We start from the raw sequence: 15,377 nt of genomic DNA, 5'->3' as shown, positions 1-15,377 counted from the left end.
AAGTGTGTGTATGTGTGTTTATACCTATCTCTCTATCTAATTTTATATATACATGTATCTTATATTATTATAAATTTTATGTGTACTTACATATGAAAAAGCTAATCTAAGATTAAAATGGCATGATCTTTCCAACAATCTGTGCCAGTTTATCAAGTAGAATTATCTTTGCATTCTTTTGCACAGTTTACTATAAATGTCTAAAACTTATTCTTGCTTTAACTGCTCTCAAGGGTTTTTTTTATAAAGAATAGTTACTTACAATCACTCTGGCAGTGCCACAAATCAATAGAAGTACTACAATGCATTGTTACAGTAAACATTTACACCTGTTTTCTCCAGGTCTGATCAGCAACTCCAGTGCAATTTGAAAATATGTAATCTGCTGGCAATGATGTGCCCAACCTTAATCGGTGCTGGAGCCTTTGGAAGAGAGATTGTGTCACCACACTGTATACAGTCCAACAATGACTGACGTTGATGAATCTGTGAAAGAAGAAAATAGTTTTCTCGCTTCTTAATTTGCAAAATGCGCAAAAGAAAAAAAAATGTAACGTGGAATTTAACCCACTGAAGTTGTTAGATGCTCTGGGGTTTGGGGGGGGGGGTTTATTTTGTTGGGGTGTGCGTGTTGAGGAATTAGTTGATAGTCATGTACAGCGATAAAGAAGTCTTAATCACACACATGAACTCTTGATTTTGAGAATGTGAATATTTATACGAAATCTAGCTGAATACTCAAGTAGTACATGTAAGCTTTTACGGAATTGAATCCTTATTTTTTTGCAGGTAAGACACTACCAATTTTAAGAATAAGCCTTTTCATGCCAACATGACTCATCTTTTTTTTCCATTTACCAGCTTGATTTTTGGCCTTAAATCAAAGAAATAAGTTCTGTTGTTAAGTTAATGTTAAGGCTGTCTTCAGAATTTTGTTTATTTGAACAAAGCAAGAACAAATGTGTAAGTACCAGCAATGTGCAGACCAATGTTGCAGTATTGGTCTGTTCTATCTTTAAGCAGGTGGTTTCATGTGGCAGGCTGGAAGAGAGACTCTTTTTCTTCCCAGCTTTTGACAAAAAGATGACGCATATGACTCAGAATTAGAAGGGGAAATCTGCCAGTTTGCATCAGTTCCTTAACTTGTGGGCTGCTATTCACCACAAGGAAAATCAGTATACTCGTACCAGTGCTTCTTGAGAGATGAGGAGTAATCGTTTCCTTCAGAAAGTGTAGGATGATTGGAGTAGGCCTTTCATATGTTACACTAGGCTTTTCCTATAATAAGATATTTTTTGATTGTATTAAATTTCTAGGAAGAAAAAAAACCAAATAATGTTCTTAAATGCTACATTTAATGTTTAAAATAGGAATCAGACATATTATAGCTTAATGCAGAGTAAAAGCAAAGGTATCTGCTTCCTTTTGAAAACATAAAACTTCTGTTTTGCTGGCACTGAAACTCAAAAACCATTGTAAATCTCCACAGTCGAAAGGTAAGTTTTTTTTTTGTTTTTTTTTTTAAAAAAACCTAATTCCACATATCTGAATCTCCAGTTCCAGCTTTTAAGTTAGTAGGACTGAAAAAAGATTAAATATAGTAACTTTGAGGGCAGAAGCCATCTGTTTTGAGGGGAAAATAATTACTTGAAGTAAGGAAGACCTGATTTTCAAAATGTCATGCTTTAGACCTGCTGAAAAAGATAGTACACAACTTAGTGATAATTCTGATTCTTTCATATAGGTTTGAGTTATGATGGAGAGAGACTTCTTGCAATACTGATATTTGCTCAAAGAACGTCCTGTCAACTAGCCTTTTATTTAAAAAAAAAAAAAAAAGTCATGCTAATTGTTCAGAGATTAATGCCTTCTTTTTGGTTTGTGGATATTTACTAGACAGTTTGATAGGGCTGAGTACAATTCTGATTTTTTTTTTTTTTTTTTACTACTAGTGTGCTTTAGGTATTGGATTATAAATCTTTTTCTTAATATATTAACTTCTAGTTAATTCAGCATGGTTTTACTTTAAGCTTGTTAGTGAAATATTGAAAATCTAGCTTAATATAAAGCCATAAGAGGCACCCAGCATCCTTATCTCTTTTTCTTTTTTTTTTTTTTTTCCAGTGGATAAAGTTATTTTCATTTGGCAAAACTATTGTTGTTGTTTTGAAAAAGCATATCGTAAGTGAAGTTCATTTTGTAGCTAGAAAAATGAACTTCACTGCTTAGCAATCTGTGTCAGCCTTGGAAAGCACCATTTTATTTTGCATTAGCTCAGTTCTGTGAGTAGTGGGTCCCACTGATGGGGAAGTGGGGAACCAACCCATAAACGTTTTTGAAGGGGAGTATACACATCTGTGTATTAGATGGTATCTCTTCTATGAATATTTCACAGAGGGGTGAGGGCAAGATTAAAACAGTCTTCTGAGTTGCTGCTTCTGCATATTTCCTCAGCTACCATTGAATAAACAATAATCTAAGTAGATAATATGACTAGGAATCTGCACCCCAAAGGTGTTAAGGACACTTGAAACATCTGCTGAAGTGACTAATTAAATAATGAAGTTGTAGAAATACAGCTAAGGGTTGGAAAAGCTGTAGCAATTACTAGGAGGTGTTCCTCTGCTGTTAACTAGTGGATTCCCTTAACAGTTGAGTTGACTTCTTCTAACAGTTCAGTCTCACCTTTTGTAAGTCATACAGTTGTCTGGCATTTTATAGAAGTCATGTAGGGATGATGTCAAGAAAAAGACAAATTTACTGTCTAAGCCAGAAGGCAGGCTTACAAAAAGCAACTTCTTTCAGGACACGAAAAGCTCTTTGTTCTGTGGCCTTGGTCTTTTTGTGCTTTGACCCTTATTTTATAGCATTGTCACTCTGACCCTAAATCTTTGGAAGCAGACATGCAGCAAATTTAGCCCTTTACAAGTAGGGTTGCATTCTGAGCTATGGGCCTGGTTTTTGTCTTTAGGCATTGTGGTTCCATACAATGCTGAGATGTAATAAAATAAAAATTTAAGATTTGTGGGTTTGTGTAGTGCAAGTAGTATTACTTGCATATTGGGCCAAGGGGGGTTTTTTTTGTATATATATTGCTATATTACTGTCCTATTATTTATTATTATTTACCAATTTCAGATAAGATAGCAACTAGGAAGGCAGTCTGGTTAACACGGACTAATGTATTTTCCACTTTCCCAGCAATACTTTGGAAACTGATCCTGTGCAGAGACCACCAGGGTTCCTACAAAATGCTGCTTGAGTATTAAGTATTCTGTTGAGGACAAGAAGTGCTTTGCTGTAAATCATGGAGTTAGAAAATTTAAACAGCAATACCTGCATGGCTTGCTTTCATGAAAGACTGGGTGCCAGCTTAGGAGAGCACAAAATTTTACATTAGGCCTGTGACTGCTTCCTGGGCTAAATGAGCAAGTCTTCTGAGAATTTAATAAAATTAACTTTTTTTTTTTAATTCTTTAAGAAAGCTAGAAATTATCAGCTATTAGTTTTCTGTCCTTTTTGTTATGTTTTTAATTTTTATCCGGGGGGGGGGGGGGGGGCGAGCGACAATCTAATATATTTAAGAGGAGAACCTGTTTCCCTATCTTACAAAGTAGCTATATAATGGAAAGCTATTATTCTATGGGTATTGTTATTCGGAGAAGGATTGTTCCATTTTCTCTTTTAGCAGCAATGATTCTATGTACTTTAGGTTGTGTAAACTTGAACTATAACCATAGGATAATCTTTTCTGAAGGTAATAGTGTAATAATCTAAGGATATGTTTATTGGAGAACTTGGGGGGGGAGTATTGATATTATTATTATTATTATTATTATTATTATTATTATTAATTTTTTAATCTGAAAAGGTGTTATGAAATTTTTTTTTAAAACTAATATAGAAACTGAAGTTGTACTTTAAGACAGACCTGGCTTGCTTTTTGGTAGATCCACTAGACTGAGTATTAATATTTTTTGTGATAAAATCAGGGGGAAAGGAACATTTTAATGACCTCTATGATGAAATATAAAACTTTGTAGAACTTAGAAAAATAGCTTCTTCGTTTTTCTTAATTTTGTATGTGTCCTTTCAAGCAGAAAGAATGCTGGTACAGATTGAAAGTGTTCACATAGTTTTCTTCCTGTGTGCATGCCAAAGGTGCAGGGAAGACAGATTTTTAAAAGTTGTGTGCAAGCTATACCAGTGCAATCAAGAGGGATCTGGAAAGCTTTTCTGAAATACAACTTTTACAAACTCTGTTAGAACCCAGAGCTTGTTACACTTTACAAGTTCCCTGTAAAGTATTTCATATAGCAGTCTAGTTAATGCATCAACATCTGACAAAACACTCTTTAGAAGCTGGGAAAAGAGGTGGGAGGAGTTATTCAATTTTATTTTTAAGTTAGAGTTGATACTAAGATATACTGATAATATACTAAAATATACATTGATAATATTTGTGTGCTGTATCAGCTTCCCTTAGTTCTGCTTTTTTAGCTAGCAGGCTATAAAAACTGTTTGACTATTTGACATCCTGTACTTGTTCAAGTCAGAACTGACTACCTTTAGTTTCTTGCCTTCCACATAAATCCGCTGCATTTTGGTTGCTACTCATCGCTCCAATAGAAGCATCAATATTGCAGTACCAAATAACTGGCTTGGCTTTGGTTTGTTTTCATGACTGCAATAGGAGGAAAAAAAAAGTGCACCTCATACAAACGAATATGTGAGTCAAGCTAGTATTAGCAGTGGTTGGAGTGCTGAAGTGAAGTAAAAAGGATGTAAATCTGAATTTGATGCTGGTAGACCATAACTGCACTTCCAGATTTCCAGGTATTTTTGTACTTCTGAATTTCTTATTGGTTTTACTTCCTGGTTTTTATTTTTAGCTGTCTTTGTTATTTTATGTTTATCTCATGCAGTAGTTCTCCAGCTAGTCTAAATATGTTTGTTCGTGATCCTTGGAGAAATGGCTGGACACATGATATAGATTCTCCAAATTTAGTAACAGTAGATTTCAGCAGTTACCTGCTTAACTTTCTATTATTATTTTACATTGCAAACAACTTCTGTAGTTCCCCCAGTCTTATGCCATGGTTATATGGGGAAAATTGTTGACATGATCAGGAAATAGTTAACAGACAATCCCTTTTTTGTCGAAGTTTGTATGCTCAACCTTACCCATGATTTACAACCAAAACTGCAGATCGGTGCTAGTTATCTCTCTTCAAATATTCATCTTTGTCTTCAGAAAATTATCCAAAGCGTTAATTGTGACTTTTTAACACAAATTGATAATAGTCTTAGAAATATTCAACTACTTGGTAGAAGGTATGGGAAGATCTATTATACATGGAGAGTGTGTATAAGCTTGATCCTGAATGACTGCTCCTTTTTGAGGTGAAGTGGGGCTAATTATTGCTGGATTACAGTCATTTAATAAAAAAAAAAAAAAAAAAAAAAAAAAAAAAAAAAAAAAACCCCACAACCCTAGCATAGAATGGCTAGGTTAGAGACAGACTGTTTTTTAGAACTGCAATCTTAAACATGAGTTCAAAATCTTACTGTTACTTTAAAAGAATAGCAATTAAGGTGTATAGTTAATTCTCTTAATTCATCTTCCTCTATGACCACAAAGCAGCCTCAATTAAGTTGAGTGAATTAACTGAATATCATAGGTTATACCTGAATGAAATAATAATGCAATAGTAGCCAAAAGTACACCGATACCTTTAAAGTAATACTTTGAAATATTTCAGCTGAATCTTTTTTACTTTTTTAAATGTATGCATATCACTTTAAAGGCTGCTGACACTAAGAATTAGAGGGAAAAGGGTTCCTTAACAAAAGCAACCAGAAGGCAGGAGTAAAAGAATGTACTTCTAAATGTAAGTTTTAAGAATGAGCAAGAGTTATAAATTCCAGTGTGTTTGCAGTATAAATATTACAGTGTTGAGTAAGCATATGACAAAAATAAAGTGAAACTACTATTGTTTAAACGGATGGGGGGGGGAAGTAAACAGTGTATTATCAACATACAGCTACATACACATGTGGATCTTACAATTTTGATGCTTGAGAACAGCAGTGTTTATATTTCTTAATAGTGAAGTGAGATTATCCCTAATTCAGTTTTTTGCCCAAATGAATGTAGTAAAAAAAAAAAAACAAAAAACAACACACACACACACAAAAAAACCCACGAAATTACGTATTTGCAGCAAGAGTTGAACTGTCAGTGTGTTTATTCATATTGAATGGTGTATTAGTGGCACTGAACTGTGAGCTCTGAGAGGAGAGCTTTGCAAATTCACCAGCAGTTGTCAAAAAAGTTATCACTGCAAAATGTCCTGTCTGCCATGTGAGAAAGTTATTCTCTTCATGGAATGCACAGAACAAGACATGCTTGTCGAAACTGCCCCACTTCAAACTGTGCCATCTGAGTGCAAACCCTGTCTCATTCCTAGTTTAAACTAAGACGCTAAACTGGGAGAACTGAGATACGGGGATATTCTTCCTGATGTCTGTGTTATGGGGGAGAGTAGCACTGGTGGACAAAAAATGTAATGCTTTAGACTGTAGAACACTTAAGAGGCTTTCAGTATCTTTCACCTTCAGATTTCTAGTTTTAAGTTGAAATGATGTTGGGAAAGGGTCACAATGAACAGTGAAGCAATAGCCTTGTTTTCATAGTGAATCTGTGTTGCTTTGCATTAATGAGTAAGTAACGCAAGCAATGGCGTACGGTTGTGTACAAATGGTGTATAACACTATCAGTGAGAAAGGTGTTTTGGCCAAGAAATATCAAGAGAGCACTTTCGTTGTATGAGCAAAAGGCACAAGGTAAATGTTTAATCTTATGTCATGTTCTTGGGCATCTGAGACAATATACAGTGTTTAATAGAAAGGCTTCGATATGTTTTACTCCACTGAACTGTCAGATTGCTGGCTAGTGGTACCTTTTGGATACAATATGTTACACAGAATTTAAGGATCTTATTAGTAGTTATAGTAGCATTTAAGGAGCTTATTAGTAGTTATAGTAGCCAGAAGTTCACTTGTAGCTGGTTTTCATGGGGTCAGAAAGAGACTGAATTGGGCTTGGTGTTGTCGTAAACTCTTAACCATAAACCAATAAAAACTGAACATGGTATTTTATATTAGGCTTGGTCTTTGATAAATCAACTAAGAAATACTGAAATCAAGGAAAGGCTCTTTCCTTGCTTCCTTGATTGTGAACACCCCAATCACAAAAACACACTTTTTTTTTTTTTTTTTTTAAACGATTTAATTTCTTTTTTTTCTAACAGCATTCCTGACTTCTGCATATGTGTAGGGAGCCTGCTTCCATGGAATTTCAGTTCTGCGTCTTCAGAATCCTTTTTTTCTTCCATCTTCCGCAGCAGAGCTCTCACTTTCAGGGGCTTAGAGGGATCTAACGGAGCTGCCTGCATACATGATTCCCTGCCTTTATTGAGGTCTCCTCTGTCTGTCTGTCTCTCTCACCCACAGACCCTCATCTTAAGACACAAGGATAGAGGTAGGAAAAGCACTCTTGATAGCATGACTATATTAGCTTTATGACCAAAACATAGAGGTACAAAGCTTTGTGCAGACACTCCTGGATTTCAGTAGATTTCTGGCTTAGCTATCAGTACACTTTTTATCTTAGTCTTCCTCCTTTCATCCTTTTCCTGTTCTTCAACCCCTTCTCTCACGTACAATGTCTTCAATTTTATGTGAAAACTTGCTTATTCTCCTTACAGGTAAAATGTATTTTTAATAGCAGTGTAGAAAATATACAGTTGTGTTGTGTTTGATTTTTGTTTGTTTGTTTGGGGGCATTTTTGGTAGTAAAGTTAAAAAAAAAAAAAAAAAAAAAAAAAAAACAAAACAACAACAACCAACCAACCACAATCCTGTAATGCATGTGATGTTTTGTGTTCATGTTTTGGGTGGGTAGAGGGAATTACCTGCAAGTTCTCTTACTAATGTACTTACTGTAGAAAATAGAATAATAGTTCTGCCAAGTCTTCATTTCATGGTGTGTGTAGTTTAATTTTAGAGGGATTTACTTACGCAGCAGAAAAAAACTCCATGCTTAAACTAGAAGCTAAAAACAACTAGGCAATTGAAACAACAGTATCTAGTTAAACACACATAGTTTACAAATGAAGAATTTGGCCTGAATGTACAAATGAGAACTGTACTTCCAAAGGTACTAAATGTTGCAGCTGTCTTATTTAAATAATTTTTCAATCTTTTAAGGTAAATCTACAAGTAAGAAGAAGTATTTTTATTTTTTCTTGCTGGAGAACATCTTTCATATTCTTTTTCCAGAAAGGTTTAAGTAAATCTCTTACTCCTGGCTAGCATTTTTGTTTGCATCTATTTTTTTCTTTATCTTTGCCTTCCATATTAGGTATATATGGTGGAGATTTTTCTTTACCTCTTCCTCTCTTGGATTACACCTAGCACAGTTTCTTCAGGGGGGAGACCAACTGTCAGAGCATATCTTTACAGTTAAGTTTATTTTGACTTTGCATTCAGGTTTTACTTCACCAAGGTACTGGGTAAGTTGTGCGTATATAATCTAGTTTGCCTATTTTAGCTGTCCGATTTAAAAAAACAAACTAACATAGGTAGTAAGAGGGGGAAAACAGTGTAAATGTAGTTGTGTGTGTATAAAATATACCAGAAATGGCTCTTTCATACAGTTCCTACAATAGCATTTGTACCTAGATAGCTATGTAAAAACCTCAGTGTTGCTGCAGCTACCTGTAAACTTACACTGGCAAATCTCGCTTTAATTGGCACATTTGTAGCAACAGACCCTTCTAGCAGAGATCATCCTGCTGTATTATTGTAGGAACAAAAATAGGAAGAGAAAAAAGGAAAACTCAACAAACTTTCCACCTCTGTGGCCTGCCAAACTTTTTTGTGCTTCCAGATAGCCCTGTTAATTTGCAGAAGTTGTTTTATCATGAACTGACTAGAAGGCTCATTACAGTGGAATGGAGTGCTTGGGTCCATGCTGTGTAAGTAGCTTTTGTCTTAATAACTTGGTATAAAAACATTAAAGAAAGCATAATTCATGTTATCTAGGGAACCAGTAAAAGTACTGTACACACTTAAAATACTGGCGTACTTTAGTATAAGAAAAGGATACCTGGCAGGGATGTGAACTCCAACTCTCTTGCCTACCTCTTCAAGTAAAGTAGCATGGTCATGCTAGGCTGGGGCAGATGAACTCCTGCTCCTAATAAGAGATAAGTTACTGTTCTTGCTAACAATCTGTTGGGGGGAGGCAGGGTTAATTCCCCCCCCCCCCCCCCCCCCCCCGAAATGGACTAAGAAGCACATTTAAATCTGTCTGCCAAAAAATTGTGGCAAGTGTAACCTGCAGAGGTAACAAATGGCTTGGGGACTGATACAGTACTTGCCAGAAGTTTATTCTGAAATCAACTCTTACTCTCTTATATATGAAAGTTGTTTTTTTCACATTAGAGGTTTCCAGATGACCAAAAGTTAGATTAGAAAATAACCCAGGCTTTTTCATTTTGAAGTAAACATCTGCATAATCTGTAGTTCCTCTAATCAGACACACAATTGTCCAGTTCCTGGTTCATGTCCCATTAAGGTATTGTGCACAGTTGACAATAAAGTCTAGAGCTTCACTGTAAGTAAACAGTCAGCTTGGCAATGGACAAATGTTTTACAAACATTTTGTAGTTTATTAATACAGCTGTGTCAGTACATGAAAACTAACGTTCAGTAAGAAAATTCTGCGTTCAGCTTTCAGCGTATGTTTCTATTTCCTTGAAGTATGGTAGACACCTTGGCATAACGTAGCAGCACATAATGGTTTGTGGGTTTTGAAAAGGTGCAGGCCATATTGTGCTGCCTCAAAAATACAAGGATTTCATCATCCTGAAGAGAAATAGCACTTATGAATTAGTCAATCTTGTGACACTGATGTCTGTCATACTTTAGCAGCACGTAAATATTGGTGTTAAGACTGTAAATATCTCCAGTATTAACTGTGCTGCTGAAGTAAGGCTAGCCACTTCTGCATGTGAGTCAAAAAAGGACGTTTCATGTATTTCCTGATGCCTTTTTTGTTGTTATGTTGATTGTTTATGAACACTTTCTTGGCTTATGTTTGTATTATCATCTATTCAGAAACAATATTTAGGACTTCATAGTATCTAATGGTAAATATAGAATAGACGTGTATATAACTTTGCATTGGTTTACATGAAAGCTGAGTTTATTAAAGGAGCCATCTCAAGCTAAACATGTCTAACAATCCTTTGGTAAGTGTGTTTATATATATAAAAAAATTATTAAAATGGTGTTACTTTAAATGTCAGTATTTCTTAAAACTCTTAAAACTGTGTGTTCATTTTTGCAGCATTTTCTTAATGAATGGAACTGGGAAATGTTTTGTCTTGTTTTTAGCAAAGGGAGCACATAAAGCGAAAGTGTCTTCCAAAATTTTTAACAAAACTTATTAAACACTTCATTTCTTAAATCACTGTGTCTATAGACAGGTAACAGTTTTACGGTTAGAAGTTTAAACTATGTATCTGACTGTGAACTTACTAATTTTCTTTTCTCATCTTCCACTAAGATGTTTCTCTTGCAGGGGAATTTTTCATTGAGATGATTGAAATCGCTGCAGTGAGAATGGAAATTACATGGGCTTCTTTCCTTTTAAAAGCTGCATGCAAGAACTGTGTGGTGAGTCAAATGTAGACTAATGGTTATGTAAATGTCACTAATTTTAGATACAGTCAAGATCTGAAAGTGTGTTTCCTTTTAAGATATTATTTTCTTCACTATCATGACTCAGTATCACTTGCTAATCTCATTTTATTAGCCCCATTATATTCTACCATTAAAATACACATGCCTTCTTCAAATAAGTGCTCACAGATTCAAGTTTATACTTCATATAGATGTTTTAAAAGGAGGGAAAAAAGCTTATCTGCACTGGGGATTTGTTTTGACTTCAGGCTTCACAGGCCTGCTACTGGTGCAGTTGCACAGGTACAAACATGAGGTAGATGAATATGAGTCCAAGTTGTTATAATTCATAAATCTGCATTATGTGACCGTATAGAATTTCAGCCTGGTGTATGTGCTGGTAAAAAAATCACACTTTTCTTGTCTGCCTCTGCTATGGATTTGAACTGGTGAAATTACTGATGGCTAAAATTTCCAATTTAGTTCACTCCTGAGTGGTTCTCAATAGTAAAGCTGTGCAGTATTAGATAGCCTACAGCTTTTCATAAAGTAAACACTTCTGTGTGTACATTTACCTACTATGGGTCTCTTAAGATATGTGGCCGAAATGAGGTTGACTATTCAGAAAAAATACGCTATCTGGCTCAAAGTTGGATAGCTTTCTCACTGAGGCTTCTTTAAGTAGCAGTATATTTGTTTATCTGTAACTGCTTAATACTAAAGACCTGCACATACATTTCAGCCATTTGGAAACTTAGAAATGCTTGGAAAGACCAGACTCTGTGGGTTATAAAAGAAAGAGACATTATTCTTCCACTGTTTCCCTCCCTTTAACGGTCACTGATTTTTGTTAGCACACTGCAGACCATGGTGCTTGCAGAGCGCCATCCATCCTGTTGCTCTTGTAGACCTAGTATTTTAATGTATCCAGGCTTTTTTACCAGTACTTCTATGAGTAGATGTGAATCTAAAGAGCTGATCAGAAAGATTTGAGAACATGCAACAAGTAAGTCTATTTGCGTGGCTTTGTCAAAGTCCAGTGGCCAAACCATTTATTCCTGACTACTTCATTGTGCCAGTGCAGGCCTTCATGTGAACAGCGAAACAGACTGCTTCCTTCTGGTTCACAAGGCAGGGGCTGGCAGGGAGTGGGAAGAAGCAGAAGGGGAAAGGTTGGACTACCTTGTTTGGTGGCCCTAGCAGCTTGTAACAGTTTATTGACAAGATGAAAATACAATTTGAGCATTTGCAGAACCAGAGGTCAACTGAGGAACCAAAGTTCCTGTCTGTGTACTTCAAGTACTTCAAGTGCTTATGAAGGCTTACTCAAATTACTCAGTTCCTAAATCTTTGAAAAGAATGTCATATTTCTTGCATGGTTTACAGTTGCCTTAAATAATATTAGCAATTGTATTTTCCAGGGTTTTACCTGCATGGGCAGTGCCATAGCCCATGGCTGAATGGAACTCCCTCTGCATTGCAGCTCTGGGGTCCTAAGGATGGTGCCTGATGCAAGAAAGGAAGGCTCGCTGTTTTCAGTTCAGGTGCTCATTTTCTGCTAGGCTTAGGAACTGTACAGGGGAAAAAAGATGCTTAATTCATATGAAAGGGAAAGAAAAGATAGGCCTGCTTGAAAATAAACTGAGACTAGTAGCTGTATAGGAGCGAAGACAACTAGTGAGAGGAGTGTGTCTAAAAATCTAATGTTGAAAGGTTGGAGCTGAGAACTGATAGGGGAAGGACAGATATGATGAACTGGAAAAGTGGAAGGGGGGAAAAAAAACCTCTGTCCAGGTTGAGCAAAGATTTGGGGGTTTTGTTTGTTTCTTGAAATTGGAAGAAGCAGCAGCCTGACAGAAGGGATCTGGCCTGAGGCAAAGAGGAGTCAGTCTTGGGGGAAAGGGGCTTGCACACCTTGGATCACTCCTAACGTTCATTAGAGCACTCTGCACTTCGGATCCAGAAGGGAATGCTGACTATTAAGTAGTAGCTTTTGCTGTCATCTGTGAAATCACTGTCAGTTTCATCCCCCTCATCGTGTTCCACACAGAAGAGGGCAACCTTATTAGTGCTCTCAGCTACTTCATGAATTTGGTCCTGAAAAGGAATCCCAAAATAACAGAATAGTTAAGGTTGGAAGGGACCTCTGGAGATCATCTAATATGAGCAGGGTCAGGCAGAGCAGGTTTTTTACGGCTGCGTCCAGTCAGGTTTTGAGTATCTTCAAGGATGGACACTCTGCAACCTGTCCTGTTCAGGTAGAATTTTGTGCTTGTCGCCTCCTGTCCTGTCACGGGACACAGCTGAGAAGAGCCTGGCTATGTCTTTTTTACTCTCCCTTATCCCCATCAGCAGGCATTTATAAACTTTAAGATCACACACACACCAGCCTCTTCTTCTCCAGGCTGGACTCCCAGCTCTCTCAGCCTTTCTTCATGTGAAAGATGCTTCAGTTCTCTCATCGTCTTAGTTAAAATATTTACTTCCACAAATGGGAATTGGAACTCAAAGGGGGAAATGCTTTTTGGGGGGAAAAACCAAAACACAACCTAATAACTAAACTGTAAAGAGAATATGAAGACCACAAAATGAAACACTAAGAAGATAGATAGCTCCTGCTTTAAGATTCGGCAATCTTCATTTGCCCCCTTGTGTTAGTGTACTATGAAGCAGTCTTTGTGATCATACAGAATATTTAATCTAATGATAGGATTGACCCGGTGTGGTGCAGAGCCAGGGAGGATGTCTGTGGGCTGTGCAAGCAAGAAGCCTGATAGGTGCTGCAGAAATTGGTAGAAAATTCTGTAGGCAATGGAACAGAAGACTGCAAGTAGAAGAAGCCATGTCTTCATGGTTGCGTCAAATGAGAATTCCCAAGAATTGGACGTGATGTTTTCTTTTTCTGCCCTTATTCTTATATGATGCTAAACAAGTTACCAGGCCATTGTTTTCGTAGTACTGGTGTTCCTCACTTCAGAGGGTGACTTAAGACCCTCACAGCTGACAGAAACACTGGCTGTTCACATTTGCAGCTGAGCTTCTTAGGAGTTGTCATTTGAATTAAAATACCGTGTAACATGTCTGTTGACAGTCTTCTGTCTTCTTAGGGTACCTCAAACTGTTGCATACTATAGTTTCTACGCCTCCATATCACATTTAACATAGGGGTAATAGACACTTACCTTGAAGGGCTGTTGGGTTTTGTTTGTTTAAAAACCACTTTTATTTAGTAGCTGTACTACAGTAATGCATTTCCTTATGGAATTTTCTGTGGCATTTATTAACTCTGATCTCAGAGGAAGAGGTGAGTATTGTGCATCTTTTAAAGACCAGATCTGCAATCAACTTTCCTTGCTACCAGCTCAAGCTGAGAAACCGAGTTTCCATGTTGTTGATTCATGGTTTATTCGTACAGTCCTGTGAGCTCCAAAATACTCTTGATTTGTGTCCTATCTTGTCATTGATTCATTTTGCATATTTAGCTATTACTATTAAACACTTGTCTGTCCCATTTTTAGAATGTGGTTTCATGAGCAACACATTAAATATTCTGCAAAATCTTTTATACGCTAAAGGTAGTGTTCATGTTTGAACTTCAACATATTTTACAACAAATTTACCTGTAAAGAACTATGTTGCAGAAAGAATGAACTAGTTAAATTGTAACACTTGATTTCTTATGTACAGTGGTAAACAGCGGATCTTTTAAAATGCAAAGTGACTTACACCTATGCGTTTAGGACTTCTACAGGCCATCGTTCGTCAAGTTTCAAAAGCAGTTTTCTTGGTGCTGCATATGGCACACTTACTGAGCGAGAGTGGTTCTGTACTTGATATTCAGATATAGACATGTGAAAATGTTTCCACTTTTCCCTTAATAGTGGTATCTCGTTAAGTATTGGGGGAAGTATCTCCTAATCAGGTAGCAATACTAGCAGTAATGATTGGAATTTGAAATGTTTAGACTCCCTTTATGTTCTTCATCACAATCTCTTGTCATAGAAGTCACAAGAAATGATTGATAGAAATATATCTGAAGTGGTGAGCTACTATTTTACCACAGTTTAACTTGAAGCAGAAGTAGCAATTCTTCATTTAAAACAAACAAAAAAAAAGTTTAAAATTTATTTGAAGGAAAACTTATGTCTGAGATATGTGAATCTCCTTTCTAAGGTGGCAGTTGTGAGTGTGTGTCGGAAGAAAATGTTTAACTATAAGCAGAAATAAGAAAAATAATGGAGAAAATGCCGTGCCACAAATGACATTGTTCATCTTTCTGTGAGGGGCTAGTATCACTGGGGTATTTCTTTTTCACTCTAAATTAAACAGGTTATTTCTGTTGGAAGTTATGTAATGGCTCTCACGTGCAACAACTCAATATTTTTTTCCACATTTGATTCACTTGTAATAGCTCTGTGTTAATAAACCAAATTAAATTCATCTAATATTGCTTCCGTCTCTTAATGTAAAATTTGAACCCTATCTTCAAAAGTTCTGAAATTAACAAATGAATTATAGCAGCATTTATCCAGTTTGAATCTTCAATCTTAAGTATGCAGTGCTGAGTAGCTAGAGGCTGACTTAGCTTCTGTTGAGAGATGGGAATAATGTATCTATAATGTTTT

General features: G+C 36.3%; 1 long non-coding RNA gene across 2 annotated transcripts in view; it reads left to right on the top strand.

Annotated features, from left to right (window-relative positions):
- LOC115350778 overlaps window positions 1-15,192 on the top strand; it is an 81,706-nt gene extending 66,514 nt beyond the window's left edge. Inside the window, exons 4-8 of one of the 2 annotated variants that reach the window (XR_003926606.2) lie at window positions 343-1,496; window positions 3,202-5,891; window positions 8,954-9,041; window positions 10,652-10,746; window positions 12,174-15,192. This is a non-coding gene — a long non-coding RNA (uncharacterized LOC115350778). Of the gene's footprint in view, window positions 1-342; window positions 1,497-3,201; window positions 7,544-8,953; window positions 9,042-10,651; window positions 10,747-12,173 lie in introns of both variants that reach the window. The other variant, XR_005933943.1, reaches the window with a different exon arrangement.
- The last annotated feature ends 185 nt before the right edge of the window (window positions 15,193-15,377 follow it).

The sequence above is a fragment of the Aquila chrysaetos genome, chromosome 14 (assembly GCF_900496995.4).
Source record: "Aquila chrysaetos chrysaetos chromosome 14, bAquChr1.4, whole genome shotgun sequence".
Taxonomy (NCBI): Eukaryota; Metazoa; Chordata; class Aves; order Accipitriformes; family Accipitridae; genus Aquila; species Aquila chrysaetos.
Note: the sequence above shows the minus strand (reverse complement) of the source record. Positions and strands in the feature narration are given on the sequence as shown.